At 33.5% G+C, this 14926-nt stretch overlaps 1 protein-coding gene across 4 annotated transcripts in view; it reads left to right on the top strand.

Moving 5' to 3' along the window:
- LOC135205755 (WW domain-containing adapter protein with coiled-coil homolog) overlaps window positions 1–14926 on the top strand; it is an 89719-nt gene that overhangs the window by 50154 nt on the left and 24639 nt on the right. The window lies entirely within an intron of this gene.

Below are 14926 nucleotides of genomic sequence, written 5' to 3'. Positions count from 1 at the left end.
CATCCTAGTGTTGTTTTCAAATTACCCGCACATCAGCGCTGCAGACGACAGCAGTCGACATAAACAAAGACATATTCATTAACCCCTTCAGCACTGGGACGTACACATGTACGTCTTTTACGGTACAGTAATAAAAGACCGGGACGTACGCGTGTACGTCTTTCATCCCTCCTCGAAAAGCAAAGCGTTTTCTTTAGCTTGGATGGTTTCCAGACACAGTATTGTGTACGAGAGAGGTGCTGAAGCTCCACCACAATTCATTCTAACCAATGAGCGTCCGATGGACGTCGTGACGTCATTTTTTTTTCCTCATGGGATATTAGGAGGGGTACTGGCCAACATATACCAGTGCGCCTCAGGCTATTATCTGAGAAGGATGAATACAATTTTGTCCGTAAACCATGTAGATTTGAATTCCAAATCTTTTTCCCCTTTTGATTGCAGTTATTTTATGTTTTTTTTTTTTTCAGTATCATGTCAGATGATTTGTTGTTTCAGAGTAGTCAGGGTCTGAGTACCTGCCAAATCTATCAGATGATGATTATAGTGATAATTTTTTAGAGGTTGACAGTGACAACGAGTGTTTGGAAGACATTGAACCTCTTGTCGATGAAGGCTGGCAGTTCATAACTGATCCATCTTGTGACTTGCGCCCAGACCCAACCCCCCCTGATTCACGGAGGGTGGCAATGGGATTCCTGCGTTATACACCAGATTTCATCTGCTTACGTGATGCATTTTTTTTGTTTCCTTTTTGTGGTGATGTAATTGACAAATTGTGTGAATGGATGAATGCTCGGGCAGAGTAGTACTTTCATTCAACAGGAAAAGCGTAAGGTGAAAGGACTTCTATGGAGGCCTGTTACTTGTGATGAGATGTGTTTTTTTATAGCTTGCTGATGATAATGGGGGTGAATAAACTGCCCCATATGTATATACGTATTGGTCACGAGATGCTGTTGCTTTTTTTATCATTATTATTATTATTATTACTATTATTACTGTTTTATTATTATTATTATTATTACCAGCTGCCTAAACATTCATTGATGTATATGCTGTTTCTGTATGAAAACCTAGGAATAAATGTTTTTCAGTAAGAAAATACTAGTACTGCTATACCACTACTACTATTTTACTACTACTTTACTACTTTTTTCGCTACTTTTTTGAATTTCTATTACTTTACTGCTATTTTTCTACTACTTTTATAACAGTTCCTACTTCTGCAATTACTTTTTTCTACTAAATATTCCTATTTTTTCCGATATTCTTACTATATTTTTTGTAATTTTTTGACAATGGGGTAAAAAATATTCATTGATATCCATACACACAATGTTTTCACATAAGAATATGAAGGAAAAATATGAATAACATAAAATTTAGTGGGAGCAAGTAATGATTGATACTCGCGGTCGACAGGGGGTCTCATGCGGTATGCAAGCATTAGCAGCAATGTAGCAGGCCAGTGGCGAAGGGGTTAATAAAGGGATAAACTTTGTTTATTTATTAAAAAAGCTAAAGATTTTGTTTATTTGTTAATAAAGTGAAAAAAAATAATAATTGGACACTAAATTAGAATCCGCTTCATTCCGACATCGGCATAACAAATATGCATCTTTTCCACGAATCTATAAAAAATTTATACATTACTTCACTGTATCCAATAATATTGTATGTGTTCTCATGTTAGTGTGTTATGAAATAACAGTGGTCAATGTATTACTTTGGAAATCAGCTGATGGCGAATATGAGTATATTTTGGCGTATTTAACTCGGTTCTGTGTGAATTTTCTTGCTTCTAGTTAGCATAAACGAATATCTAGATACTTTACTTAGTGAGACAAGGTCATTTTTCGTTATACAACTAATTTTTGTCTAAATATGGCTTCAATAAGTCTTGTGAAATTTTTTTTTTTTTTTTTTTTTTTCGTTAACAGATTGTATTGGGAGCATGTTTATGGCGTAAAAAAAAATGATTGTTTGCTATTTTCACTTTATTTCATCGTAATCCGAGCTTTACGTTAATTAACTTTTATTGCGTGAAAACAAGGGTAAAATTTGTAGTTTCAAGCCCAGTAGCTTTGATTAGAATTGTTTTCTCTCATTTTTATCTACGTGATCCCCTAAATTTACGGGAGTTTTATCCTTGGTGCCAATGCACGACAATAGTCATTAGCAGCTTGAACAGCTTTCTTGGCTTCAGCTACAACTTGTTTTAAATTTAACAGCATATTTCCTTGCTGATCTTTGATCTATAGCAAATAAATCTATTACATAAAAAAGTAATCAGTCCTATTCTATATATTGTCATTTATAACATAACTACAGTAATTGTTTACTATTGTACGATGGTTGAAATACAAGCCAAGTGGATGTTGCTGTTATCCAATTCGGTTGTACTTAGCAAAGAAGTACAGAGTTCCCCAAGTCCAGGAATGTAACCACCCTTATTCCTGTTATTTCATATGGGAGAAAAGTTCAAATAATACGTTTTTAATTAACGCAAGCTCTCCAAGAACGTAACCCTCGCATTAATTGTTAGGTGACGGTACTAGCATATTCACAATGTTCATTCCAGACCAGTTCTTAACAAGCTGGGAAAGCCTTGCTGATAATAATTTGGTTGATCTAGTACTTAATTGCTAGAGGTTATTCATTGGATAGGCGGTTTGAAATGTTTCTATCAGCATCCCCTCCAACTACTGTTGGTTGCTAGTATTGTTTTCTTGCTAGGTAATTAACCCTTTAACGCCGATTGGACGTATTAAACGTCTATATAAATTGTCTGTTGGGTGCCGATTCGATGTATGGTACATCGATATAAAAAAAAAAAATTAAATTCGCGGAAAAATACTTATAGACCTACCAGGTGAAAACTTTTGAATCACGCGCCTTGGGGGATGCTGGGAGCTCACCGATCAAGGCATTGTTTTGTTTACAATCGTTACCCAGGCGCGCAAGCGCGAATTTCCTTCTTCTCGCACTAAAAAACATCAGCGACACATCTCAGAAATTATTTTGTCACTGACATGCTTTTTGCACCATTTTAAATTAGCCATTACATGGAGTATTCTATATGAAAATATGCATGATTTTATGTAGAATACAACTAAAAACAACTCATGGTTGTAGCTTTTATCAGTTTTGAAATATTTTTATGTAAATAATGATAAGTGCCAAAATTTCAACCTTCGGTCAACTTTGACTCTTACCGAAATGGTCGAAAAACGCAATTGTAAGCTAAAACACTATATTCTAGTAATATTCAACCATTTACCTTCATTTTGCAACAAATTGGAAGTCTCTAGCACAATATTTTGATTGATGGTGAATTTATGAAAAAAACTTTTCTTACGTCTGTGCGCTTCCGAAAAAGTAAAAATTTTTTTGTCCGATTGTCGTAATGTTTGCACCATTTTAAATTAGCCGTTACATAAAGTTTTATATATGAAAATGTGTGCAATTTCATGTAGAATACAACCAAAAAACAATCTATGGTTGTAGCTTTTTACAGTTTTGAAATATTTTCATATAAATAACGATAAGCGCCAAAATATCAACCTTTGATCAACTTTGACTCGACTGAAATGGTAGAAAAACGCAATTGTAAGCTAAAACTCGTACATTCTAGTAATATTCAATCCTTTTACCTTTATTTTGCAACAAATTGGAAGTCTCTAGCACAGTATTTCGATTTATGGTGAATTTATGAAAAAAAAAAAAAAAAAAATTCCTTACGTCCGTGCTGTAACTTCCGAAAAAAATCAAATTTTTTTGTCCGATTGTCGTGATGTTTGCACCATTTTAAGTTAGCCGTTGCATAAAGTTTTATATATGAAAATGTGCGCAATTTCATGTAGAATACCATTAAAAACAATCCATGGTTGTAGCTTTTATCAGTTTTGAAATATTTCCATATAAATAACGTGCCAAAATGTCAACATTCAGTCAACTTTGACTTGACCGAAATGGTAAAAAAACACAATTGTAAGCTAAAACTATTACATTCTAGTAATATTCAATCATTTACCTTTATTTTGCAAGAAATTGGAAGTCTCTAGCACAATATTTCGATTTATCGTGAATTTATGAAATAAACTTTTGCCTTATGTCCGCGCGATAACTTCCAAAAAATCAGAAATTTTTTTGTCCGATTGTCGTAATGTTTGCACCATTTTAAATTAGCTGTTACATAAAGTTTTATATATGAAAATGTGCGCAATTTTATGTAGAATACAACCAAAAACAACCCATGGTTTGTAGCTTTTATCAGTTTTGAAATATTTTCATATAAATAACAATAAATAGAAAAAATTTGTCCTTCGTGAACTTTACCCGACCGAAATGGTTGAAAACTGCAATTGTAAGCTACAACACTTACAGTCTAGTAATATTCAATCAATTACCTTTATTTTGCAACACACGGGAAGTCTCTAGCACTATATTTTGATTTATGGTGAATTTATGATTTTTTTTTTTTTTTTTTTTTTTTTTTTTTTTTTTTTTTTTTTTACGTCCGCGCATTACGAATTCATGCATCATTTTGTGATAATATTTTCTCTGTGTTGCCTTGATTGTTTTACAATGTGTTATATACCAAAATGATTGCAATTTAGTGTACAAATACAACGAAAAAAAATTAACTTGTTAGCTTTAACCGTTTTGCTCACAGCGTGATTTGTATACAATTATACGTATATGACTTTTTTTTGCGCTGTCATATATCCCATTATTTATATATATATTTTTTCATTTCTGATGGTTGCATACCAAACTTCAGGCAATGACAAAAAAAAAGGAGCCAAAAATGAACTCTTAATCTTGAAAACTAAGCGTGCTGTGATTTTTTGAAAAAAACATTTTTTTCCGCTTCGGCGCTCACTCGCGAACGCCGCCAGCATACGGGAGACGATTTTTAAAATACCTCTTCGGCGTTTAAGGGTTAAGACCTTTAACCCCAAAGTGATTTTTACAGAAATACAAGCAAGTAACATTTTGACTGGTTAGTGTTAAAGATGGGCGATTTGCTTCAATTTTAAGAAAAACTGCATGTAATAGTAATGGACATGATCACAGATCTAGATGCCTTTGTATTCACCAGATTTCATTATATATCAATATTTCTAAATTACTTCATTAACATTCAGTTTGTCCCTTAATAAACTTCCCTTCTTTTTTTATTGTTACTGATTAAGGATTGCAATTCAACACTAACTCCGTCAGTTTATTTTTCTTTAACATGAAATTTGCTTAAAAAATAGCTCCTAGTTTCATTAATTGAAGTTTAATAGAATATTATTCAGAAATTGGATAGGTTTTTAGGGCACTTATTGGGTTTGAACATATGGTTTGGTCCGAGAGAGCTGTAAAAAACTTGTTTCAGAGGTCTTTGATTGGCTATAAAAGATATAAAATAATTGTGAATTTAACTTCATGTGGAATAATTTAGAATGAAATTGATCATTAGGTTCATATTGAGCTTTCAACTATATGTAATGGGATTCATCAACCGAATTCCTTATAACAAGAAAAGGACAAGAAAGGTGTGGATTACCCAGAATTGGGAGGTAGACTTCTCTCTTGAATGATTTAAGGTTATATTTAGTTTTCAGGTTCTCAAAGGATAATTAGCAACATATTTAATAGAAAAGGGTTCCCAATGGTTTCACCACATGCAGTTTGCTTTGTGGGGAAAATGCTTAGTTTCTATGCAGTGTTCCATCACTCCCAGCAGCATGGCTCTCCGCCAGTTATATTAGTTTGTTAGTACTGTTCATCAAGACATAATAGTTTTGTTGAACAATTTTGTAATGTTAGGGTATGAGTAAGATTATATTATAACTCAGGATTATTTCACCCAGATTTATTGAATGTCATGAAAACTGATGTTTTTTCCAGTTCCTAGCAGGTTTAAAGATGATAGTAGTAAAATATATCTAAACAAGTAAAAGTTAGACCTGGGTATATGCTTGGTATGTATTTTTTCATTTTACAGTACAGTAATACCTCTGTCTTATGCGATTTGAGTTGCACGATTTCACAATATCACAAACTTTTCATTGGAGCCTAACTAAGTTATAATATGTGATAATTTCACAGACACCTGAACGCAAATGCAGCATTTTCGAGTGGGAGAAACCATGCAATAGTGTTTAATTTTTTCAATGTAATTTCATAAGTTTCCAAGCTTTTATGTATAAATTTAGTAACAAATGATAAAAATTCTCTCTCTCTCTCTCTCTCTCTCTCTCTCTCTCTCTCTCTCTCTCTCTCTCTCTCTCTCTCTCTCTCTCTCTCTTTGCTGAGTTAGATTTTTTATGGTACATCTATTATATGTGTATTTATATTTTCAAATAATTATTAATAATAATATAATTGCAATGACAAAATGATGCATATAAAGAATTCTTTCCCTCATCCTTCTATTCAACTTCACCGAAGTCCAGAGCTGTCAAATATGTCAAGTAATGTGACAGTAGGGAGAGTGTTGCCAGATTAGTGATCAATGGTTTTTTACATAATTTCTCTCTCTCTCTCTCTCTCTCTCTCTCTCTCTCTCTCTCTCTCTCTCTCTCTCTCTCATCTCTCATATATATCATATACGTATGTAATCTTCACACTCCAATATTTTTACACTAACCATTTATTTCTTTTTTAAGGGTAATGTATTGGGCTAACTTTTAAATGAAATTACATTAACTTAAATTTGTTTAAAAGTTGGCTTAATACTTATGTGAAGACAATCTCTCTCTCTCTCTCTCTCTCTCTCTCTCTCTCTCTCTCTCTCTCTCTCTCTCTCATTTATAAGTTAGCTTAATAGTATTTAGGGAGCATGATTAGGGTCATATTTAGTGTTCAAACTAGAAGTAAGCATATATTAGCATTTATAGAGACCGTGCCGAACTTAAGAGAAAATTCCCTTTGCACGAAAGGGTCAGGAACTTAACCTCGTGGAAGTTCGGGGTATTATTTTAAACCCCTGCTATTCGCAGATTTTCCTAGGGACCATATATACCCATTAATCGTGGAAAAGTCGCCTATTTGCTGTATTTTTTCACTGAGAAACATTCACAAATTATTGTGTTTTCATGTTTTCATGAGTAAATGCAATTTTTGTAATGAAACACTTACTATACTCTGGTATAAGCACTTTTTTTTTTATTATTATCAAAGTAGACAGTTCTAGCATTTTGAGGGGGTTGTAAGTATTTGCAGATTTTAGCTATTGTCCCCGGGGGTGGTCAGGTACCTGTCCCCCACGAATACTGTATTTAATTCCAGTAACAAGTTTTGCAAGGCAGTGGTTTATCTTTTAAAATAATTTGGATTGGTAAAAGTATAATGTATATCAATGAGGATTATCCAGTAAAGTGTTTAATACAGAAAATTAAAACAATTGATTGCATTTTCTTTTAGAAATCAATGTGTGGGGCTTTGGTGATGGACCTAACGAGCTGTACAGCCATACTCATAAGTAGTACTACACGACTAAACAGGTTTTTGTTCAGAATTCACTAACTGGCAGCATAGGATGTTGCTTATTTATTTCTTAAGTCTAATGCAAAACCATCCCTTCTTTTCTTTTATATAGAATATGGCCAAAGTATTTTTAAATAAAAGTAAAATGTATCATATACATTGTATCGATAAATTAATTTATAATCACCAGAAACAAATTTCTCTTGACTTCCTGCTCTGCGTCAGAGAAATTTGTTTCTGGTGATTATAAGTTTTTTCTCTATATAATATAATTTGGATCCTACAATAAGCTGTAGGTCCTATTGCTAGGTAACCAATTGGTTCCTACCCACATAAAATTATCTAATATTTCAGACCATACCTAGGTGAGCTGTTAATCAGCTTAGTGGTCTGGTTAAACTAAAGTATACTTAACATGAAACTTGTAAGAAAATATAATGTAGCCAAATTTCAGAATACTGTGAGGGTACAATTTAAAAACTTTGTTTCACACAGTATGATGTACCTGACCAAAAAAATAGTTCAAATTAAAATGAAGTTTTTGTAATAATATTGTTGGAATTGCAAACCATACAATCTTAGTCCTATATGATTATTGTGACGCTTCAATACGGAAAAAATAAATAGTACATGGCCTGGGTGTGAAACAACCAAGATTTTGGTCCTAGGTCTTAACTGAGTTTTCTCTACATGCTAAATATACATTACACTTAACACTCACATATGTATACTAGCATTTTGTGGTAGGAAAGCATGTGAAGTTATTTACATATTCTTACACTTCAGGTGTGGATCAGTTATACACTAAAATCATGAAGGACTTTTCAGAAAATAACATATTTAGTGTTAAAAAACTGTGTTGCATGGGTCTTGATGTTAAGGGTAATTATTACTAAAAGTAACAACTGTCTTTGATAAAGGTTCAAGAATCATCATCTTTTTAATTTTCAGGGAAATAAACTCAGGTTAAATCCCAGAAACCTTAGATTTTTCTTTTTGTTAGGTCAATACTAGATCATTACTGCAGCATACACACAGTTTGCTTATAGCCTAAAACTTCAAAATTCAAAGGAAGCTATTTGTAATACATTTCCGTTTTACAAATTTTGTAATAAGTGGCTTAGAATTACTGTATGCTATAGAGGTATTACGAGCACTTGGAAATGAATTTGTGGGCACTGGCATTGACACCGCTGCCAGCTTTGTCACACACTTAAGCTAAACAGTGAAAAAAAAATACTCCATTTCACATACATTATAAATGATGCTAATGCACAAGAGATCATATCTATATATCTATAGGAAAAATAATGCTAGCTGTGTATTCACAAACGTATTGACATGTATAAAATTAGAATTGAAAAAACGTTAATACAGTGGTACCTCGACATACGAAAGGCTCAGCTTACGAAAAACTCGAGATACGAAAGCAGATACGAAGATTTTTTGGCTCTACATATGAAAATAGTTCAAGTTATGAAAGGTTGATGCTGTAAAGTCCCAAGATTCGCCCGGACCACCGAGAACAATTTTAAAACTCACGCCCCGCCAACTTAGTAAACTCGCCACCATCCTCCCGCTCTCCCATTGGTTCCTGATGCTAGTTACCCCATAAGATCCTGCTCTCCTATTGGTCAGCATCTACCCCTTGTGCTCTATGTATTCTATTGGTGAAAGGATGCTGTAAATTGAAAAACTTATTCATGCAATACATTTAATAAAAAAAAGATTAGGTAAAGATAGAATAAAGAATAGAAATGAATGGATATTATACTGTTTGGTAGTTTCAGTAGTTGAAGAGAGATAATGAAAATTTATGGCTCACTGTGTACTAGGAAAAGTGATTGCTTGGCGATCGTTCGGTACTCGTAAGTGCTGGATGTAAACAAGTTTTTTTTTTTAGTTAATGGTTACTTAATAATTATTTGAAATGAGTACATGCAATACATTTAATAAAGAAAAAATTGTGAATTAGATATTATAAAATGTAAAATAAATTGACTGCTATCATCGAAGCCAACAAATACGTATTTTTTAGAATTCTTCTTCTCTTTTAATGTTACGTTACGTGTATGTTTCATTATAGCTGTCAGTAACTGTATCTCCATTAGGTAAAGATAGAATAAAGAAAAGAAATGAATGTTTATTATACTGTTTGGTAGTTTCATTAGTTGAAGAGAGATACTAATGAAAATTTATGGCTTACTGTGTCCTAGGAAAAGTGATTGCTTGGCGATCATTCGGTACTCGTTAGAGCTGAATGTAAACAAACTATTGGAAGGTTTTTTTATTGTTTGTTTGTGTATTATAGTTAATGATTAATTAATAATTATTTGAAATGAGTACATACTGATTATTTATACATTTTATTGGCATATTCTAAGCTTTTAGCTTCTTAGGTTTAGATGTCAGAATCATAGACTAGGCTACAGTAGCAACTGCTAACATAGGCTAGGCTTATTGCTAAGGGGCATATGCTAAAGTCCTAATATATGCAGTAAAAATGGGGTTGAACATTACATGCAGTTGAATATTACTCAAGTATGTACAGTATTTTGCCTTTTTGGAGTCGTATTTCTTCCGTCGGATCGGCGTTGTAACCCTAGAACATGTGTTGTGGGCCTGGAAATATAATTTACTGGGGTGTTTTTGTAGGGCTTGGAACGGATAAGGCATTTTACATTTAAAGTGCGGTTCAAGATACGAAAAACCCATGAGTCGAAGGCCGCCTCGGAACGGATTAATTTTGTATCTCGAGGTACCACTGTACCACTCAGCAACTACACAGTCTGATATTTTGGACTACATAACAAGAATCGGGACATTACGTTTGAGCATGACTGTACAGTTTCATTCAAATACAGTAGTCAGTTATAATGATATTTGTCATTGGTTTAAGAGTTAATCTTTGAATGGCTTTATTTGGAACAGACATTTTTGTCCTGAAGGCTAAAAGTCTTTAAGACTTTCTTGTTTTGTTTCATTTAATACAGCTGCTCTGAAGTTTTTCACACTTGTAGCTTTTATGCAGTAGTTAACCTTGTAGGGGCCCTACTATTTACAGTGTAGTTGAAACGGCATATTTGATGACTTATCCTTTGCAGTGGCTGTTAGGCTCTCAGCGGCATTGTTTTTGCTTTAACTTTTGATTCATTCCCTTCAGCTTCTTTCCAACTATTTCTCCAATATTTTTAAACTGCTTTGCTACATTTTGTACTACTGTTGAGAAAATATTTAGGGTTTAGCTCTGTAAGATTAGCAGTGAGATATAGCTTTGAATTACTTAACCAGGTGCAATTCTATTGTACTATTAAAAACGTTTGATATGCACATAGATTATAATTCTTGCGTTTGCAAATTTTTATAATTATCTTCCATGTATAAGAAATTCAATGGTGTTTAGACATGGGACTTGTTTTTCATATTTCTTGCTCACAAAATATGCTTCTAAAAGGCAGTGCTTGAATTTTAAAGATCTTTATTCAGGCATTAGCCAGTTTCTTGGCTTAGATTTTCCTCAAAGGTATTTTATCCAAGCAAAGTCATCTCCAGATTTTCCTTTGAATATGTATATTCTAGTTGTCCATTTTCATTTTTTCTGTTGCCACTTGACACTTACGATGCGCATCCTTATCAGCATTACATTGATGAAAAATTTAATTCTTTTTCCTTTCACTGATATATTCTGATTGACTCGTGCCTTTTGTCGTGTTTTGCAAAAAAGATTTAACCGGATCCAGCTAGGCGCTAGAAATTATCCTTTGTCAAGACCTCACGTTTGTAGCTATGAAAAATACAAATTGTCCGAGAAAATTTGTCATTTTGTGTGACTACAATGGAATTTGTAGAGGCGTTACGTGTTGGTTCAGAAACTGATAACAAACTTTTTGTTGTATAATAGTAGGATGGCTGCCCAAAAATCTTTTCCACTCACGTTTGTCTGTCACTGAAACTCATAGTTTGAGTTTCTTGTATTTAGTGGCTGCTTGTGTAATGTTTTGGTGAAATTAAAACACCTTGAAGTAGAGGATCCTAGGGAATTTCATACACATGTGCATCTGTTTGATATTTTTGAAGGACCAATGAAGTAACATCACAGAATTCTGGAATACAGTTTACACTGTTGTATATAGTATGAGAATATTCATGAAGCAACTACCTTATTGATATTTTTGCTCAGGTTTTAGCTGCTAGTAGTAAGTACTTGTGATGGTGACTTAATTGAAGATCGTTAGTTTCACCAATTTACGTTTAGATTGGTAATGAGGAATAGCTGGGTACGTAACCTGAGGATCAAGGAACTTGTGTGAGAAGTAGGATGTTATTTAATGAAGTTTCTTTTTTCATCTGACCCCTTGTAGTACATGGTTGACAGTGATTAGAGGCCAATGGCCCATTTGTTTACAAAGTGGTTGATGGTGGACTTCTTGTACCTTTTCAGTATTACTGCTGTGGGCATTTACTTTGTAGTTTGCAAAATAACACTCGCATCACCTTCACTCTTGAAGTAAGCCCTCTCTGTTAAACATGGTTTATTAAAAGTAATTGCTGCCTCGGCTGATTTAGTTTTTATAGGTACAGTAGACCCCCCTCCCCCTTTATTCGCATTCTCAGGATTCACAGATTTCTCTCGGGAACATTTCCCCACATTATTCGCAGAAAATTCACCTATTCGCAGTATTATTCTATATGAAATATCCACAAATTCCTGTGTGAATGAGTGTGTGTGTCTTCTTCTTCTTCTTCTTCTCCATAAATGCACTTTTTGTGATAAAACTATTAACCCTTAAACGCTGAAGCGGTAAAAAAAAAAAATTTCTCCCGTGTGCCGGAGACGTTTCAGAGTGAGCGCGGAAGCGGAAAAAATATTTTTTTCAAAAAATCACAGCGTGCTTAGTTTTCGAGATTAAGAGTTCATTTTTTGGCTCCTTTTTTTGTCATTTCCTGAAGTTTAGTATGCAACCATCAGAAATGAAAAAAATTATCATTATCATATATAAATAATGCGATATATGATAGCGCAAAAACGAAATTTCATATATAATTGTATTTAAATCGCGCTGTGCGCAAAACGGTTAAAGGTAACTAGTTACTTTTTTTTCGTTGTAATGTACACTAAATTGCGATCATTTTGGTATATAACACATTGTAAAACGATAAAAGCAACACAGAGAAAATATTATCACAAAATAATGCATGAATTCGTAACGCGCGGACGTAAACAAATAATTTTTTCAAAAATTCACCATAAATCTAAATATTGTCCTAGAGACTTCCAATTTCTTTCAAAATGAAGACAAATGATTGAATATTACTATACTGTAAGAATATTAGCTTACAAATGCAGTTTTCGACCATATCTGACGAGTTAAAGTTGACCGAATGTCAAATTTTTTTTATATATTATGAAATGCCTAATATGAAACGGAGCAAACATTCCGAGAATGGGACTTACGCATTTCGGAGATTTGTGGCGGAGAATCCGCGCGCGGAGGGAAGGAGGAGGTTTTTTTTAAATTCACCGTAAATTTAAATATTGTGCTAGAGACTTTGAATTTGTTTCACGATGAAGATAAATGACTGAATATTTTTAGACTGTAAGAGTTTTATCTTACAATTGCGTTTTTCGACCATTTCGGTAGAGTCAAATTTGACCGAACGTGGTTTTTTTTTCTATTTATCGTGATTTGTGCAAATATTTCAAAAATGAGAAAAGCTACAACCTTCAACTATTTTTTGTTGTATTATACATGGAATTGCGCACATTTTCATATATAAAACTTTATGTAACGGCTAATTTAAAATGGTGCAAACATTACCACAATCGCACATATGATTTTTTCGGAAGTGTTACCGCGCGGACGTAAAGAAAATGTTATTTTTTTCATAAATTCACCATAAATCGAAATATTGTGCTAGAGACTTCCAATTTGTTGCAAAATGAAGGTAAATGCTTGAATATTATTAGAATATAAGCGTTTTAGCTTACAATTGCGTTTTTTTACCATTTCGGTAGAGTCAAAGTTGACCGAAGGTTGAAAATTTGTCACTTATCATTTTTTATATGAAAATATTTCAAAATTGATAAAAGCAACAACCATGGGTTGTTTTTAGTTGTGTTTTGCATGAAATTGCGCACATTTTCATATATAAAACTTTATGTAACGGCTAATTTGAAATGGTGCAAACATTACCACAATCGCATGTATGATTTTTTTCGGAAGAGTTACCGCGAGGACGTAAGGAGAAAGTTTTTTCATAAATTCACCATAAATCGAAATATTGTGCTAGAGACTTCCAATTAGTTGTAAAATTAAGGTAAATGATTGAATATTACTAAAATATAAGAGTTTTAGCTTACAATTGCGTTTTTCGACCATTTCGGTAGTCAAAGTTGACCGAAGGTTGAAATTTGGGCAATTATCGTTATTTATATGAAAATATCTCAAAACTGATAAAAGCTACAATCATGAGTATTTTATTGCTGTATTCTACATAAAAATGCGCACATTTTCATATATAATACTACACATAACGGCTAATTTAAAATGGTAAAAAAATTATGTCAAAGTGACGAAATAATTTCCGAGATGTGTCACAGATACTTTTTAGTGCGGCAAGGAAGAAATTCGCGCTTGTGCGCCTGCGTAACGATTGTAAACAAAACAACACCTTGATCCGTAAACTCCCAGCATCCCCCAAGGCGCGTGATTCAAGAGTTTTCGGCTGGTAGGCCTAAAAGTATTTTTCCGCGAATTTTTAAAAAAACTTTTGTATGTCGACGTAAAATACGTCCAGTCGGCACCCGAGAGACAAAAAATGTCGACGTAAAATACGTCCAGTCGGCGTTTAAGGGTTAAAAAAACTAGGTATAAACATTTTTATTGGGTTCTTTTTGAGTTTTAACTAACAAAATAGGAGGTTTAAGCATTTTTATAGGGGTTCCAGCTATTCGCGGGTTCTAACTATTCACGGGTGGGGGGGGAGGTGTCTGGTACGCGTCCCCATGAATACGGGGGAACCACTGTACTTTTCTATTTTCCTAGTTATGTTTTTCTCATTATTGCTTAAACTGTTAAGCAACCCACTGAAGGTTTAAATGTCTAAAAGAGGTAATTATGAAAGTTAATTTTAATGTTATTCAAAGATGCTGGAGGCAGCAGTTAAACCCACGGGGTATAGCCTGTAGAGTTTCTCAAGGATAAAGTCAAAATCGAATTCTGGATTCTGAATATTCCTTGGTATAACCCTGAGTACAGGTTATACCCAGAAAGTTTTAACTATCGCCTCCAGCATCTTGAATAGAATTGAAATTTACTTTCATAATTACCTAATTTAGACATGCCAACCTTCGGTGCATTGCTCACAGTTTAAGCAACAATGAGAAAATGATAATCAGGAAAATATTAAAGAACCTATATACTGATAATCAGGAAAATAT

This window comes from Macrobrachium nipponense, chromosome 24 (genome assembly GCF_015104395.2).
Source record: "Macrobrachium nipponense isolate FS-2020 chromosome 24, ASM1510439v2, whole genome shotgun sequence".
NCBI classification, from domain to species: Eukaryota; Metazoa; Arthropoda; class Malacostraca; order Decapoda; family Palaemonidae; genus Macrobrachium; species Macrobrachium nipponense.
Note: the sequence above shows the minus strand (reverse complement) of the source record. Positions and strands in the feature narration are given on the sequence as shown.